Raw genomic sequence first — 18,048 nt, forward strand, 5'->3', positions numbered from 1 at the left:
CAAATTCACCTTAACTGGGGCCGAAAAATACGTTATTTCGAGTGTGTGTGTTAACAAACGCACATTCACAACTGTATTCCAAAGGTCAGGTCTCTTGTTATTACCACAGTACAGTGTAACTAACTGAAGAAAACCTGCTCCCTGCCTTACAGCATGCATCTTTATAATGTATTGGCTGAGGAAAGCATGTGAGGTGTATTCAGGCATGAACCCACCCCCTTGTATTCTGTCTCATGCAGCTAATCCTCCACCCCAGCAATGGTAATAAATAGCATATTATACTTATCACAGCAGCATGAAAGATTTATACAATGAGGATTTGACATACTATTACCACAGTGGAGCACAGGTTACGCAAGAAAACATTCTATAGGATGCATGTTCAGTTGACTTTACAGAGAGAAACGGCTATGCTACGAGTCAGGAGGCCTAGACAGTGTCCTTTTATCTGAATGCACAATTTGACCACTTGTTCTTGGTTCAGGTTAAGCAATTTAATTTAACAACTACACATGACAGAAGAGCAAGGCATAAACCTTATGTGCCAATCAGGAGAGTACTAGGCTCTTTATTGTCATTGGAGAGGGAGGGGCATCATGACCCGCGCAGTACTTTGCCTCTTGACACTTAACATCAGCGATGCTGTGTTCAGACCTCCGTAGTGGGTGGTAGCCTCTGTAAACCATGTGGCGGGATTCTAGAAATGGGTCATTACGGACAAGGAACAGGCATAAGCTGTAAAGTGACATTTTGCTAAATTATTAAAAGCCGTAAATAACGTTGTCAAAGTCATATTAAGAGGACACACTTTACAGTCAAAATCAATCTACAGGAAAGTGGAAAGTGAAATGACTTGAGACAATAATTTGTAATTTAGAATTACCGTAATCTTTCTACAAGGAGTAATAGACAACATTTTTCCGGAAGCATATAGAAGTCATACAAGAGTCATGAAAACCAATGATGTAATAAGAAATACATGTTAATGGGGAAAATGGATAGTGAGATTCATTTGTATGTTAATGAATGTAAGATTTGTCACTTATTTGGTAAAGGTTACAAGTGCAATGATGCACCTATAAAACCAATCCATGTTCTTGAAAAGACTTTGACAAAGGTTAGACGTGGCCTTTTCAGGACCATATTATTTTTTTATCGATTAGTTAAATTAGCAGCAGGGCAAATTAGAAGGGAATGGTGTTGTGTTGTCATCTTCAAAACTGTTCACTTTGGAAGAAAAAAATCATATCTGAAAGAACGAGAACAGGCTGTGGCTAATTGTATAAATGTTCAGACTTATTTAAGCGGAAAATATGGAGTTACCATATTGCACCAGACAACTCAGCAGTATGTATCCCATTTGGAATTTTAAGAGGACAGTACTGGTAACTGAAATGTGTTCATGGTGGTTAAAAAGAAAGAAAAAGAGATCTGTGCAAGGATGCTGTCTTTTATGAAAAAGGGAAAGAAAATATAAGGAGAAGAAACAAGGATACGCCAGAGACACAGTGCACTGAATGTGGTGGTAGAGCAATGGGTACTTGTAAAGATGGGTACTGAAAGGAATATCAGCATTTCCAGATGCAAGACGATTGATTAAGCAAACTGATAAAGCTGTACAGTCACAAAACAGGGATCAGTGTTGGATAATAAGATTGTTAACTCAAAGATCATGGTAGTGAAAACTAAATTTGAGCTAGGTAATGTGGAAGGAAGTTCATGTGATGTTCTTGCCATAAGTCCATCTTCAAAGGGACTTGTGCAACTTCAAGTACAGAAGAGAACTAGTGCGAGCAGGGACAATGAGGCAAGGTATTCTGAAGTCGATACAGAAAGGAACCGAGGTGCTGAAGAAAAGGGGATGATTATTGGTAATGAGATCAGAGACATTACAGAAGAACTTCATTTGAAGATGTCTTGTAGAATAATAATAACAGTTCCATTAGATGGCTATATATGTGAGACGTAAAATGTGATTTAAGGGCAGAGGGGTGCACTCAGTTGTATATTTTATTCATATGTCTCAAGCAATTGTAGTAAGCAACCACTTTTGAATATCTCTAAAGATGTTGTAACATTCTGTTAAATTATGCATCTATTAAACATTCCTCATGTCTGCACTTATGCCAGATGCAGGGCTGCTGTTTACCATTTATTATTTCTTTGCATAGCTTTTCTTGTTCAGTGGTCTGTTGAGTTGTCTATTCACTTACGTTGGCACTCAGTGGCTGCTATAGCACTTTTCTACTCCATGTAGTCTCTATTATTAAAATATCACATTGAATATTCTAACATGATCAACAGGTTAGCACGTTGGCAGTCAATAGTCACTTCCGCAGAGATTTTTGGATATTCATATAATTAAAAAACACAATCAAATTGTCATTAATGAAATCACATAATCCAGCTGGTGCCCTCACAACAAAATACGTGAATTACGAGTTACTTTACTCAGAATGGCAAAAACGCATAGATCAGGAAATACCACTCCTAAGTCCATGTCCCCACCTCCCAATTCCAGGCAAAATAACTGTCCCAAATCCACATTCCTTTACCACTTGCAAGTAGCAGGTGGTCAGAGGATGCTGGGACTTTGTTTTGGCCTGTGGTGTGGGTGACTGGGCAAGGAAGGGGCAGAGCTGATGAAGGTAGAACTGGAAGAAGCATATGTGGCTCCCTTATCTATTCCTGACAGGTTAGGCGGCGACAGTGGGCAGCATGAGCAAGCCGCCGCAGCAGCTCTGCACACTAGTCTCAGTCCAGAGTGTCCTGATATTTTCAGACTCAGTAATCTAAGGTCCAGAAACACCAGGCTACTGTTCTGCTCTACTTCAGACTGAGAGGAGACTAAATGAAAGGAATGACAAGAATGTAGCACTCTTAGTCTGAGTAATGAATTTATTAAGGCACTTCCCAAGTTTCATACACAGAAAGAATAATGTGAGCTTTCATTTCAAATGCAGCGACACACGTGCAGTTCTTGAAAACAGTCACAGTAGTAATGCGCACCACAATTAAGACCATTTATATAGTGACTCCGTATTCATGCATGCACAACGCAAAGCTAAAAATAAGAAATGCATCACCATGGGGCTTGATACCGACATCATCCCTTTGTCTGCCAACTTTAGGTCGTGGAACCCGGACAACCGTAGCAGAGGGAGACTACCCACAAATGGGATTGTTTTCTGAGCAAGGCGTCCCTCCTCAAGAGTCCTTTCTAGTCTTGTGTCAAGCTTCCTCCCCTTATATACTTTAAATAAACTGGGGAGGAGAATACTAGAAACCTCTCCTCCCGTCGAATAAGTGGTTTTTCAAACGCTGGACGTACCAGGTAAGTGTCGAGGAAAAGCACACTAGAGACTGGCCAAAGCTCACGTTTTTTTTCCAAAGCCTAGCTGTTCCCTGCTTTACCATAAACATTCTCCGCCTGATGCATCTTATCATTCCTACTCCCCCAGGTTATGTGCCCGTTCTTGTTGAGAAGAAGCGAAAAACACGTTAACAAGCTGTGCACGGAAAAATACCTGCACCACCAATGTGACGGTGTTTGAAGCTAAGCTAAGCACAAAATGTAGTCAGTGGTCAAGATGGAGCCAGTAGTTAAATACAGCATTACAGCTACTCTCAGTGGTCTGGAGAATTATCGATCTAGGGACACCGCTCCAGGCACTCCTACATATCTTAAACACAATTCAGTATTTACTCTGAATTCTAAATCTTAACAAAGTCAATGTTGTTATATCTACATCTGTTACCCACTGTGTTGCTGGTTTGTGAAATTACTTATTTTTAGGGTACAATGGTGCTCTATTTTAAATTTCCTTTTATTTAATGATATTGTAGCATGTTTTCAAAGAATGATAGCGCTGTAAAAAAAATTAAATCCCTTACAGCGACAGGAATTATACTGTTCTTTGTAGTATTTTCAGTACACGCTTTTGCCACTTTGTTTTGCAAGGTTTTATTTAATTTGAGGTACATTTTTAATCTTGCTTTAGTTTTGTTCTTTACCATCATGGATTGCCTGGATTCTGAAGCTTTGCCTTCTTTATTTTTCAAGGCCATGCAAGTAACAAGTGCTAGTCTGTTAATTCTTCACCACATCCCTGATCTCCAGTGTAACTGCTCAGGCTCTGCCCCTGCCCTTCCCAGATATTGAGAACCCGCTGCAGGTAAGAGAAACACAACTACCTTTAGCGATCTCTTACAAAGTATCTAGGTTTCAATCTGCTGTCCTCTCCAGGCGATAGACCAGCAAACCTTGGCTGATGCCCCAACAGCCCAGGTCAGTGATACCTGATGGCCTCTATGTTTTATCTGTGGAGATGAAGCTTGATGGGACAGCTTTATTTAAATTCAAGCAGAAATTCACCACACTTACCAGTCAGTAAATCATTATGGCCACCGGTATCAGCCCCAATATGTGAGATAATGCAGACAGGTTTAATGCATCAAAGCAAAAGATATAAAAGAACAAGTAATAATTTAGGAAATAACTTGTGAAATGGAAACCATGCATCTTTTTATGTCATTGTCAAATAAAATTTACCACGGAAAAACAGTTATTACCTTGACCAGTTATTAACTTGATATTTTTAATTAGTTTAACTTTTAAAGGCCAAGAGGTACCTCTTACCTCTAAAGCATAATCGTCTTAACATTAATGCAGGCTCCATATCACAGCACAGTAATGGAGGGTGTCAGCCTGCAGTGCTGGTGCATGTCACTTAAGATGGATGTCCCTTGCCCAGCTTCCCACAGGCCATGTATGACCTTTATAGCCACCTTTGAGCCTCCTTTCAAAAGTGATCTGCTTCTGGAACTTCGAGGCACCCAAACTTTGTGCATGATTCCCATTAGCACACAAGTGGTGTGGTTTTTCGTAGTGGTGTGGAAATTCCTACAGCCCGATGCCCAGGACATATTGTTTGGGGTCAAGGTCAACAAGTTTTCATGTTTATTTCGTCCTTGGGACAAGTAGGCCCAACCCCCTGCAGCACAAACACTTTGGCTGCCAGTTTACAGTACCACATAATGGAGCAGGGAAGGGTCTGCAATTGAGGTTATGTTTGGGTCGTTATGTTAATTCTGTTTGAACTTGTATTTATGGTTCATTAATGTGAAGCCTTTATTATTAGGGTGAATGCTCTAAATAAATGTTGTAAACTCAGACTGCACTACTGACATTGGTTACAGTAAAAAACATGTTCACACATTTGCAAGGTTTACCTATATGAGGGTACGTATAATGCTCCCAGAAGGCTCTTTGATTAGATGCAAATATTTGCAGAAGCCTGAAAGCAAAATTGATGATTCTTTGCTTTCAAAATAAAACGTTCACAAAATTGCAAATGGGAATCAAACGTTTTGCTAACTTCTTTGACATTTTAGGGGCAATACCTTTGAAGCATCATTTAGTAAAATGTGTTGATGCATGCTAGGTTTTCCAATATATATTCATAATGGAATATTAGTGTAACCACTTTCAACAGGATTATGGGAAACTTGAACATGAACAAGCATTGGCAAAGCCAAAAGATCTGACATTTGTGGTCAGTCTTTTGGTTTTATCAATGCTTGTCTTATTTTGACATGGCTTGTGTAAAAAGTCATTGTTGTGGGGGCTTCCAGGCCCTCACCGTTGAAACAAACATTGGCAAAAAGCTAAAAGAGTTTTTGTCTGTCTCAAAAAGCACACATTGCCACAATAGTTCATGCCACTGAACAAAACTACTTTGTGTACTGATATGCTTCTTGTGAAAGAGCAGAATGCTATCACAGAAGTGGACAGATGGTGTAGGCCTTTGTCTTAGTGGAAATGTAAGTATTTCATGAATTCACCAGAATTTACAGAAGTAGATGAGGAAATTGTACTTCTAAAAAATATTTGTGAACTGTATTTTAGCATGAGCAAATTCGCATGTATAGATTTGCTCATGCTAAAAATCTGTGGAGCGTGTACAAGTTAATCTTTCCTCCAACCACTTTTTTCCCAACCGTGGAAGAAATGTTACTTTTGCCCTTGTCAGGTGTAAATTTCCAACCTTTCGCATAATAGGAAAAAATTACAGAGGAGCTGGCGAAAACCCTTAAAACAAGTAGTTAGTAGGTTTGCACAGACTCAAATGGGCATTCCAATCCTGGAACTATTGCTTTCTGCTGCCTCCAGCCCCAGTATATAGGTCTGCGGAAAGTTAGCAAAATAAGGAGGTTGCTAGTATTCAAGCTCTACTATAGTATTAGTCCTGTCATAATCAGGCTATTGTCAGTGCTCTTATGTAATGAGTTTGCTGCCATAATTTGTCTCCGCACCACATGGCACCAAAGGGACAAGTAGATGTTTTTACAGGACAAGTAGATTTATGAAGCAACCTGTCCCATCGACAAATAGATATTTTAATAAATTCCACACCCCGGTATTTGCATGCTTGACCCATTTGTATAACATTGTTTGCATGCGCTTGATCCACGAATCTCTGTTTCTCTGAATTTCACTGTACGTGTCAGTATCTTTCACATGTGAACTGCATTTATTTTATTGTCTTGGAGACAACATTTTATGCTATTTTATCTGGAACGCATTTGCAGATTTCCTGCTCTCCATTTTTTTATTCTGAAGAGGTATAATGTGAAGGCACAACTATGTGGTAGGGGAGACAAGTGACTTCCTTCCATGTTAGGAATGGGGACAACAGCTTTTTTTTTTAAATCTTTATCTGTACAGTGCATCAGCCTTTTGCAGGTCAGGAATCTGAGCCTCCCAGGACATTCCAGGGCCCAACTCTATGATATAATTATTATAATTTTTTTTGGGAAGGGGCACACCACCCCCACCCCTCCCCTCCGCCCACCACCACCACCTTCCCAGGCCGTACTCAGCCCTGGGGACCCCATCCCCTGGGGCCCGGCCTAAACATTTAATTTTTTGGGACTAGTGCCCGGCCATGTCACCTGGGTGCCCCCCATGGCACCCAGTCACTACTTTTGAGGACCGTGGGGGAGCCTGAAGGCCCCTGCTATCCCAGCTGGGTCCTCGCCTCCTGCAGGAGCCAGCATTGCTGTCACAGAGAGGGAGCAGCTAAAGATGCAGCTCCCTCTGTGTGAGAGCAATGATTTCCTCTGTTTCAGGAAACCTCAGCTCCCAGCAAGTGAGAGCTGCTTGACAGTTCTCATTTGCTGGAACCGGAGTGTTTGCTCTGACAGCGGAGTGTTTGCGCTGTCAGCTCCCACCAAGTCAGAGCAAACAGCTGTGTCCCGGGGGGTGGGCACCCTGGGACATAGCAGGAGCCAGCCCTGGGGGTGGCGGTCCCCAGGGCCATTTGTGGCTCCTCAAGGTGGACCACGTAGCCCCCTCCAACTGATTTAGCCCTGAGGAGGTGGTTGTCCCCAGGGCTGCGGGGGGCCGGGTGCCCCCCACATTTAATTAGACATGTGCCTCCAGGAGGTGACAATCCCTGGTGCTCGTTGGAGGCTTGGGTGGCCCCCCCGCATTCAAAATTTGACATGCCCCCAGGACCTGGCCCACCAGGGGGCTTCACTGAAAAGTTTTGTTTTTTAAAATCCGCAGCGTCTACCACCAACATTTTTTTTTTAAATGCTTTTTTGTTTTGGGGTGGTCCCTCCAGGACCCCAGCACCAGAGCTAAGGGGTTAGGGTGACCCTACATTGGCCCCTTTTCTTTTCTTTAATCTTTTTTTTATTTTTTATTAAACTCTGCTGAAGCCGAGTCCCAGCATGGCTGCCAATACTTCCTTATAGAAGTGTTGGCAGCCTATCAGATCTCAGCATGAGATTGGGAGGGCTCGCAGAGCCTTCACATCCCTACATACACAAATTTAGATTTTCTTTAATTTCTCTAAAACTACTGCTGCATGGATTTACACCAAATACCAAAAATGGTGCATTCTGGACCAAGATCTACCTTTCTGCCGAATTTGGTGTAATTCCGTCCAGTGGTTCGGGTGTTATTCCTGTTCAAAATCCCTATGGAAAAATTTATGGGGAAAAAGTGTTTTGGGGCCCCCCTTTTATCGGCCCCCGCTTGACAGATCACCCCAAAACATTCCAGACAGATGCTGAAGTGAGTGTCATAATTTTTGGAAAGATTTTGTGAAAATTTAGCAAATGACACCAAAGTTATTAGCAAGACAAAAAACACATTTTTCTATAGAAACTAGATCCTGACTATAACTACCTAGTGGCTTCCTCCACACCTGTTCTCACTTCAAGAACACAGGATGCCAGTTCATAGGTGCAAAAGTGCTCTAAATTTAATTCATTTTAAGTAACTTGACCTGTCAGCAAGGAGAAGGGTCCCTAAAATGCGTTGGGATGCAGCTGTTACTGTAATTACATTTAGAGCATTTTTGCACATACGACCTGGCATCCTCTGTTCTTGAAGTGAGAAAGCATGTGGAGGTAGTATTTGTGTACAGGCTCTTCCAGGCCCGTTTGGATGCGAGCTGCCACTAAAGTGGGCGAGAACCAAGTGGAAGGAACAGTTGTGTGTCTTAAGCATATCTACACATTTTAAAAACAGTAGTTATACATGTTTGTACATAGAAATACACATATCCAGATATATACATATAGTCAAATTGTAAATGCTCACATACACAAGGAAATGCGGTACGTTAGTGTTTGAGTATGGTAGTTATGTAGGAAAGAGCAAACTCTTGAGCTACCTTCTGAAGATAAGATAGTTATCCATGGATCTTATATTTGGGGGGTAATGAATTCCATAGTTTGGCCATGTTAACAGAGAACAATGTACCATCTTTTATCTCTTTCTTGTATGGTGGGATTTTCAGGTGAGGTGGTTCCTTTGTTGAATGTATTTGGTGCTTTTATTCCTGATGAAAAGTGGTCTTGTTCCATGTATTGCTTTGTGAGTGATACAAAGCAGCTTGAAGCTGGATCTTCTGGCAACCGATAAACAATGTTGGGCCCTCAGGTGGGTTTACATGTAGGAATAGTCTGGAAGCAGAGTTCTGAATCTGTTATAGTCTTTTCATAGTTGATAGAGATGATCCGTGGTAGAGGCCATTGGTGTAATCTAGTTTAGACAATATAAGAGAGATAGTAATCTGGACCTTGTTTGGAAATCCCTGGTGGGGGTAGATGCGTTGCAGAGTTTTCATGGTGATGAAGCTTGATCTTCCTAGTTTGTCCACTGGGGCATTCATTGTTAACTTGGAGTCCATGGTAAAGTCATAGTTTTTCTGATTGCCACATGTGAGTATTTCTGTTTTGGAAGCATGTAGTTTGAGATGGTTCCATGTCATCCACTGATCAACGGCTCTGAGGCAACTGAAGAGTTTTGAGTTTCAATGTCTTTGGGGCTTTCCAGTTTAAGGAGTGTTTGTGTGTCATCTGCATAGTTGCAGCATGTGAGCTGAAATTCATTCATTGTTGCCGGAACTGACTTCATGTAGATCTTGAAAAACATGGGTGAGATGAGTGAGCCTTGAGTGCCCCCCACTTTTGTTAATTATGGTTTGAATGACACAGGGGAAGTATGGATGACGTTCATTATGTTTTGAAAGTAGGATGAGATCCAGTCAAGAGCAGTCCCCTCTATGCCAGCTTCATAGAATCTTTGTATTAGGGTGTCCTGGCCAACTGTGTCACAGGCAGCTGTGAGGTCCTAGTGAAGTAGTGCAGCAACTCCATTGTGGTCTACAGTGTTTATAAGATCATCCCAGATGGTGATAAGGGCAGAAAAATGCCTCTTTCTGGACAAAATCCAGTTTGGTAGTCTGAGAGCATGAAGTTATCTTCAATGAATGGTGACATCTGGACGAATGCTGCTTTTTCTATCAGTTTGCCCAGGAAAGGTCCATTTGTAATGGGGTTGTAGTTGTTGGGGTCATGCGGGTTCAGGTTATTTTCTTTAATAATGGGCAATTAGGTCTTCAGAAGAGATTCCCATAGTAAAATAATTATTGAGGATTCTTCTTGCTGGTGTAGTAGCAGAGGTAGATAAAATAATGTTTTTGATGTGTGGTGGACAGGGGTCAGAAGGGCAGCCGGAAGGCCTATTTGCTTTGACATGATCCATAAATTCACTGTGTTATATTTGTTTGTAGTAATGCAGATGCTGGTTTGGCTTACTGCTGGATGGGATTTTTGGAAATGGGTTGGTGCTGGTGGTTTGCCTTTGTTTTAAATAGGAGTCCAACATGTCTGCTTTGGTTGTGTAATGATTTGCCAGTTTGTCTGTGAATTCTTGAGTAATGGTATGAGTTCCTTCTGTGCATTTAGGTTTACGAAATTCAGTGAGAATTTTATCAAATTCTTTATTTGCACACTTAGCATTTTCAATTCTGTCTGAATAGTACCTTGTTAGGACGAGCGTAAGCGTATTGCCTCTTGTAAACCTTTAGTATAATTCTATGGGCTTAATACCATTTCATTTGTTCCTCTCAGTGACATTTAAAAAATCCTTGCTTGTCAGTGCTCAGTCATGCCTCTTTGTCCCTCCGTTTTAGGTCAACTGCGCAAGCACTTTTCAACCTGTTGTAAGTATTCTGTGGGCTTTTAACCACGCCTTTCTCACGCCCATCACTTTCACTCGTTCGTGGGCTTGCCTTTAAAAATATCCCTTGATGTCATTGGTAAATGCTTTACGTTTGTCCTGCCTTGGGGCGTTTTTTTTACCGCCTTGCAGACTGACCCTGTTACATGAATTATTGCACGATTGCCAATATACTTCAGCATGGGCAAACTATTTCTTTCTTTTGTCTCTCCCCTTCGTGCTCCATGGCGGCCATGGCGCTTACAGCACGAACAGCGCAGAACAGCGTGAAATTCCATCAGCGGTATTAAAGCGCTGGTCACATTGCTCACACTGTTACCTAATCAGAGTCATTTCTTTTGGCTCTCCCCTTCTTGCTCATAGCTTTTACAAAAACACTTTTAATTGATAAATATTTTATGTAAAGACATAGAAATCCTCAAAGCGGCTCTCCCTACACAGCAGGAGAGCCGATCCTAGAATATTCACTGCACTCAGGAAACTTGCCCCATAATACTTTGCAGGCCATTATTTAAAAAAAAACATTTTTGCTCATAACTCAGCCTGTGGTGATCCTGGGACAGTGGGACCACCATCAAAACATTCATGACAACATGCTCTTTCCTTCTACATCATCACACTAGGTTAGTGGGGACCCCTAATTAATAACACCTCCCACCATTTAGTGTCTGTTTAAGCTCTCTCATTGCAGTAACTTTTGTTTTATAGCTGGGAGTAGTTTGTGTTTTAAGGGCTTGGTTTATAATATCATTGCAGTAGGCCTATTAGCTCTGAAAATGTGTAAGGCACTACACCCTCTAGGGGCTAAATATATGGATACATTGCATTACTTTCTGAATTTTTTTTCTTCATGTGGTTATGAAAAGGCTAACTATATGGTTACATGACCATTTTTCTTTCAAATGCCATATACATTGTGGTGTCCTAGAAGGGCTGTTCAAAGCATTACAGTCAACATATTACCATAGTACAATATTTGTGGCACGGAAACTCGCCCCACAATGCTTTGCATAGCATTACTTTTACAAAACATTTTTGCTCATAACTCCGCCTGTGGTGGTCCTAGAACAATGGGACCACTTTCAAAACATTCACCACAGCGTGCTCTTTCTGACTACATCATCTCTGTGTGCCCACAGTAGGTTAGTGGGGACCCCAAAATAATAACCTTTCCCACCGTTTATTGTCTTTTTAAGCGCTTTCATGGTTGTAACGTTTGTTTTACAACTGGAAGTAGTTTGTGTTTTAAAGGCCTTGTTTGTAATTTCATTGCAGTAGGCCTGCTAGCCCTACAAATGTGTAATGCACTATGCCCTCCAAGGGCTAGCTATATGGTTACAGTGCATTACTTTGTCATTTTCTTTTTGTGTTTTTTATGCCCTCTAGGGGCTAGCTATATGGTTACATGACCATGTTCTTTAGAAATGTTATTTTCATTGTGGTGTCCTTTAGGGGCTATTCCGAGTATTACAATCTAATGGCAAAAGTTTATTTCTGATAAAGGTTTTTATTGGGTTTACATGATAATTGTATATGTTTTATTAATCTCTCTTTATTGCAATTATGACCATGATTCATGCCAATGTAACATCCTTATTACAATATGACTTTTTGAACACTCTTGAAATGTTTGGGTGACCCTTCTAGTTTCTTTCTCTCTTAACTCCTTCGTGGCTGTCATGTGTCTTTTGTTTGGGAATTGTGTTAGCCAGCCAGCAACTCTGATGGTGGGGTGGTGAAAGTGGTATTCTATTGGAATTAGCGTGGCAGATTTAAATTAGGATGCTGAATGGCAACTTTTTCATTGTTGGCTGCAGATAGAGGAAGAAGGTAAATGGAAGTGCGTTATTATGTGCAGGGCCACTGGAATTATGTGTCAGGAAAAGAGAAAATTATGAGACCGGTTGACCAATTTATGTGGCAAGAAAAGTCCAGTTATGAATTTACAATGCCAATAGCTCTAACTCAAACAAATGGAAGATCTATTGCATTGCAAATGCTTGTTTTAGCTTTTTTTCAATGGTTGATTTGTATATTCTGTTAAGTTTGCGCAGGTGACGTTTTTCTTGATTGCTTTTTGTTTTGAGCCGGTTTGTTGCAGCCTTCTGATATTAAAAGCTTCCTGTAGCCACCCATTAAGTGTTTGAATGGAATTTATTGTGTCTAAATCTGTGTTGGGTGTTTTGTTTCTAAGTATCAAAATTGAATTAGTTCCATGGTTGATAGGTGGATGCATGTAAGGTGGTCTTGGGTGTGTTGATTTGTGTTTTTTATGTTGGAAAGCTATTACCCTGTGGTCTGACCATATGACTGGAGTAATCCTTTGAAAGTTAACTGATTCTGGAATTTCAAATATGGCATCTAGGATGTGTCAAGTGATGTGTGTGTGTGGGTTTGTGTACAATCTGATGTTTTTTCAGTGTGACTAGACCATTGATGATAGTATTTTGATGGGGCATATTGGGTTTGTCAAGCCAAATGTTTAGGTCCCTAAGAATGCATAGGTTGGAGTGTAGTGTTATGAGATTTGAAACTGTGTCTAAAAATGTGTCTGGGAATGATGCATTGCTAGGTAGTGGTCTGTAAAGGGGGAGAAAGTTTCAGGGGGAAGTTGGTGTAGGGTTGAAACTAGTGATGAGGGCCTCACAACTTTGTTTGGAAATGTCAGCTTTGGTGAGTTTTATTGTTTGCTTGAATATAACAGCTAGTCCACCTCCTCCTTTGCCTATACAATTTTGTGTGAAAGTTTGATAGCCTGTGGAAAAGGCTTCATGCAACACTGGAGCCGTGTCATCTCCCAACCGTGATTCAGTTATGAAGAGTAAGTCAGGTTGTGTCAGTAAGTAGATCTTAGATGTGGTTATTGTTTTGTGAGAGTGATCAAGCATTTATTAGTAGACAGTTTAGAGGTTGTGTTTTGGTGGTGGGGTGACTGTTTTCTAGAAGAGTGAGCAGTATATTTTGAACTTGTAGAAGGTGTGTCATTATTGCTGGTATTAACAATATGAGGGTCGAAATGGTGGAGTTTTTCTAGATCGTATTCTTTGTCCAGCAGGCTTAAAAGGCATTTTGTTGGGCCTGCATGTGTCGGTGGTGTAGATGGTGGTTAAGAATGAGATGGTGAGTTGTTGTTTTTGTAGAGTAGCCTTGTTGTGGAATAGACATGGAGATGTGAGGTTGGGAAGGGTGGCATGCTGATCATTTAGTTTGTGTCTTTTTAGAATGGAAGGTGTATGGGTTAGGGGTGGTGGTATGGGTTAGGGGTGGTGGTGCAGCATGTGGGTCATATTTTAAGGCTCTAGGTTGTGCAATGGATGCGAGGTGTCATAGATCTCTTACCTTGGAGGTAAGACTGCTGGTTTCGGGTGACACCACCATATGTAGGTGACTGAGTTGGTCCACACTGGCTAGAAGCTGTCGGCCTGACCTTTTGGGTTAGCTAGCAGCACCTCACCAAAACCTGAAAAGTAAAGGTGATTTGTGGCAGCCTAGATAACATAGCACTCTGACTCCTCAGGAAGTCGTGGTTGACAGACCATACACCTTTCTCTCAGTTATACATCTCACGCATGCAGAGGTGGACAAAGAGATGCAGGAGAAGTTTCAATGCATTTAATAAAATGACTGCATTCTACAATAAAAGACCTGAGCTGCGATTATTAGTAGGATAAAACATAGCACAGTAAGGATTGTGACCAATAGGGAAAAACAGATAAACAGTCCCAATATCCTAAAACAAACATGTGTCTAAGAATTCCTACCTACACCCTGTTCTCTAACATGAGAGCATTGTAGTATTAGCCTTTTCTTCCCGTCCTAGTCTTATGGAAGGAGCCCGACCCCATACCTGAGAGGTAGGCCAGGGTCTTGCCTGTTGTTCTGCTTAGCAGTCCTCCTGGTTGGCTGGAAAGATAGACAAGATCAGCAAAACTACAACACAGTGGCACACAGCATAAGATGGCATCTCTGACTGGAATGTCCTCCCTAGACTCCTTTGGCCTGTGTGGTGTTTTTATAACAAAACGTGTTGTGTTCTGAGAACAGGCCTGATGTGATTGTGTGTCCGTGACTTCATACTCTTGTTGCGGCAATACTTAGTAAACTACAGTGGATAAATATAACAGCCTTGAGCCAATCACAGAATGAAATGCATACAAAGTGAAGATAAATGTGGAACACAAACAAAATGTGTATTCTAAGAATGGTTTCTGATAAAATATAAAAGCAGCACGCTAAAAAGCTAGCTGCGGTAAAATATAATGAAATAAATAAATGCGAATAAAACGCTTTAAAGTTAGAGGCTGTAGGCATAAGGAATAAAAGATGGATGCGCAACCTAGGCGCTAAAAAGTGAACCCATGGCAGAGGCTGGTGAATGACAGTTGTTGTATTGGTGTATTTGTGGTTGGTGTTGGTGAAGATAGAGAATGTGGGAGTAAAGATGGTTTAGGATGTGTGTTATTTGTGTAGTCATATGGATGGGGAGTGGGTGTATGTTTCGAATTTGTGATGGAAAGTATTATGAAAGTGTGTGTGTGTGTGTGTGTGTTTGAGAGAGTTTGATGCGCAGGTGTGTGTTATCCTTTGTTTTCGTGGAGTAATGAGATGGGACATATTGATGCAGTGGTTTTCTGAGAAGGATTTGTATGTAAAGTATTGTTGGCAAGTGAATTTTGAATGGTAAAGTGGCTGGTGATGTGTTGTGGAGAAGAGTTTATGTGGTGTGTAAGAGAGGATGGACAAGAGTTATGAGTTTTTGTTTTTGTTATATTTGATCACTGGAAGAGGTAATATGTGTGGTGGAGTGTAAGGGTTGTTTGGTTGTGTGTTTTTGGCAAAAAGAGAAGGAGGGTGGTGGTTGATGATATGATGGAATGCTAAGTATAGGTTTGGTGGTGATGGGGGTATTAGAAGGAAGTAGAGGACAGAGCTGGTGTTTTTTATGAATAGGACGTGTGCAGATGCATTAAAGTTATGTATAATGTGGCTTTGTGTTGTGTTGATGATGTGTGGATTTGTTAGATGGAGTGGTGTGTTGTGTGAGAATGAAGGTGCCATAGTGTGGTTTTTGGGGTAGAAGGGTGTATAGGTTTGGTTTGTGGTGTTCTGTAGCGGTTGTTGAAACATTGTAATGTGCATAAGGTTTATTTGTGGTAAGTGAGTATTGTGCATTTGCAGAGAGAGTGTTACTAGGTTTGTGGATGTGGATAGCGTGAGGTGGTTGCTGGGGAATGGCAAAAAGGGCAGCATTTCTGTCTATCGGCTCGACCTGTCCCAAACAGATAGCTGCCCTTGTCCTCTCCCCTCTGAGCCTCGACACCCCGTGTTGAGACACCGTGAACTTTAGAGTGGGACTACAAATCCCAGACTGCTTTGTGGCCCCAAGAGGCGGCTATTTTCACGAGCACCTGCATCCTCTTGACCAGACCAACAAGCGCTAAAAAGTGCGTGGGGGTACTTCGTGGCGCGGAACGCGCTGAACTCCAGAGTGGGACTACATATCCCAGACTGCTTTGTGGCCCCAGGAGGCGGCCATTTTCACCAGCACCTGCATCCACTTGACCAGACCAACGAGCGCTATAATGGGTGTGGGGGCACTTCGTGGTGCGGGATGCGTGAAGGCTGCACCCATGCCAAGCCAAGGGCGGGCTCGTCCACGCTCGGAGGAGGCTGGGCTGGGCTGGGCCACCCCCCTAACACTTATCTCCAAGTAGGCATCGTTGACTCTCATTTTTATTATTGCATCCTCCTGCAGGTTGTATCATTGAACTAACTCTTTATAAAATACTTATCCACCAATTACAGTTCTTTCATGGATAAAAGGAAAGCAACAGAGGGTGGGGCGGTGGCGGTATTAAAAACTAAGCGGAAAAGACATAACCATGCAGCTAATAACTGTGTTAAGGACAGAATTGACAACCTTCTTGGTGAATGCGAAGACATTTTAACCTCTTCCCTGGATAATGGCCCCAACGAGACTGGGGGCGAGTGCTCCCCAGTCAGGAAGGGGGCAGGTCACAAGAAAATTGCTGACATATTTGTAAAACGCGGCCAACAGGTCACAGCCACTACAGGGGAGGGTAGGAATGTCATCACCCACGCTCCCTCATTATCAGCGAATGAGCCACCACCAGATCCTAGAGACTCTATTCAGTGTACCAACCGCTTTAGCCCTTTAATAAATAGCTCAGACCCACATGACGACCCCGACCCAGGCATTAGGGTGTATGGGTCAGTAGACATAAATGAGCATTCAGCCCAGACAAATGCACAGCACATCTTATGCATACAAGATTTAAAGAGGGAGGTGTCAGAACTCAAGTCTATGGTTAATTCCCTAATTGCAATAGTCAAGCAGCTAATTCTTTCAGACGCCACGACTATCATGAATCATATCCGTAGCCCAACGCCAAATCCATTAGGTACTTCGATGAAGTTGCCCAAATCGCCAGCAACCAGTTGTGCTGGCCAACCTCTAACTGGTGCTACGATCAAGAATTCCTATCAGCCCCCCACACAACAGCTTAGGCGCAGGAAAGGCATCTGATGCCTGCTACCAAATCCCGAGCGACACTGTCCCTAAGTGCACTGCACAGCCCGCCGTTGACCGATTTCATTCTAAAAGCTCTGTTCTAATGGTCGAGGTTCCTAAGCTACACCCACTGGCACAGAGGGAAGGTGGAGATTCTCTCAGAAATAAGGCAATTCGTTGGATTCGCCACGTAAGAGGCTGTTACCTGTAATACGTGAGGATATAATTGATGCAGTCAGAAGGCCTGATCCAGGCACACACTTTGACATGCTACAGTTGACATTTAGGGACAGGAGCATGGTGGATAACCTGGTAGCCCTAGACGCAAGGACAAGTGCTCCAGGGCAATCCTGTATCCACTTTAAATACCCCAGGTCGCCTGTGCACTATGGGGCTCGCCCCACTCATTATTTAACAGGTAATCTATCTGCTCTCAGTGAGAATGATTGTCTTGAAGTACCATTCGAAACACATGTTGAACTTCCCTCCGACTTACATAAAACAACTGTCCCTGGTCTGGGTGTAGCCCCCAACATTGTCACCACAAGCACCCACGTCCCTCTTCCTAACAGATTCCACCAGACCGAACATGACCCATTGCACAACCGTGATAACATTGTACTTTCCCTCCCCATGAACATCACTTACCAATCCAAGAACAGACAGCTAAGCTTGAGAACACCTCACGTAGGGTTAGGCCAGCTCCCCCAGATGGATACCACCACTCAACCCAGGACCTGCTGGGCAATAGTGATAACGACCCCTCCCCCCTCTACCAACTCCACCTGCCAAACCAACCTCTGGTAACTAAACCTTCAAATATCATGTCAGTGGACAGGGCGGTCCTTCCAATCACTGGGGTATGACTTGTCTCATGGAATGTGGCAGGTTTGAGATCTATCCTCCCACTCCCGTCCTTTACCTCCTTTATTGAGGAACACGACTTATGTCTTCTCCAGGGGACATGGTCAACCGA

General features: G+C 42.3%; 1 protein-coding gene across 2 annotated transcripts in view; it reads left to right on the forward strand.

Moving 5' to 3' along the window:
• Positions 1-18,048, forward strand: part of LOC138287383 (zinc finger protein 84-like) — a 303,406-nt gene that overhangs the window by 97,934 nt on the left and 187,424 nt on the right. For both annotated transcript variants that reach the window (XM_069227771.1, XM_069227770.1), the window contains exon 3: positions 4,064-4,175. The gene's annotated coding sequence lies outside the window, so the exon portion shown is untranslated. The remainder of the gene's footprint in view (positions 1-4,063; positions 4,176-18,048) is intronic.

This window comes from Pleurodeles waltl, chromosome 4_1, assembly GCF_031143425.1.
Source record: "Pleurodeles waltl isolate 20211129_DDA chromosome 4_1, aPleWal1.hap1.20221129, whole genome shotgun sequence".
NCBI classification, from domain to species: Eukaryota; Metazoa; Chordata; class Amphibia; order Caudata; family Salamandridae; genus Pleurodeles; species Pleurodeles waltl.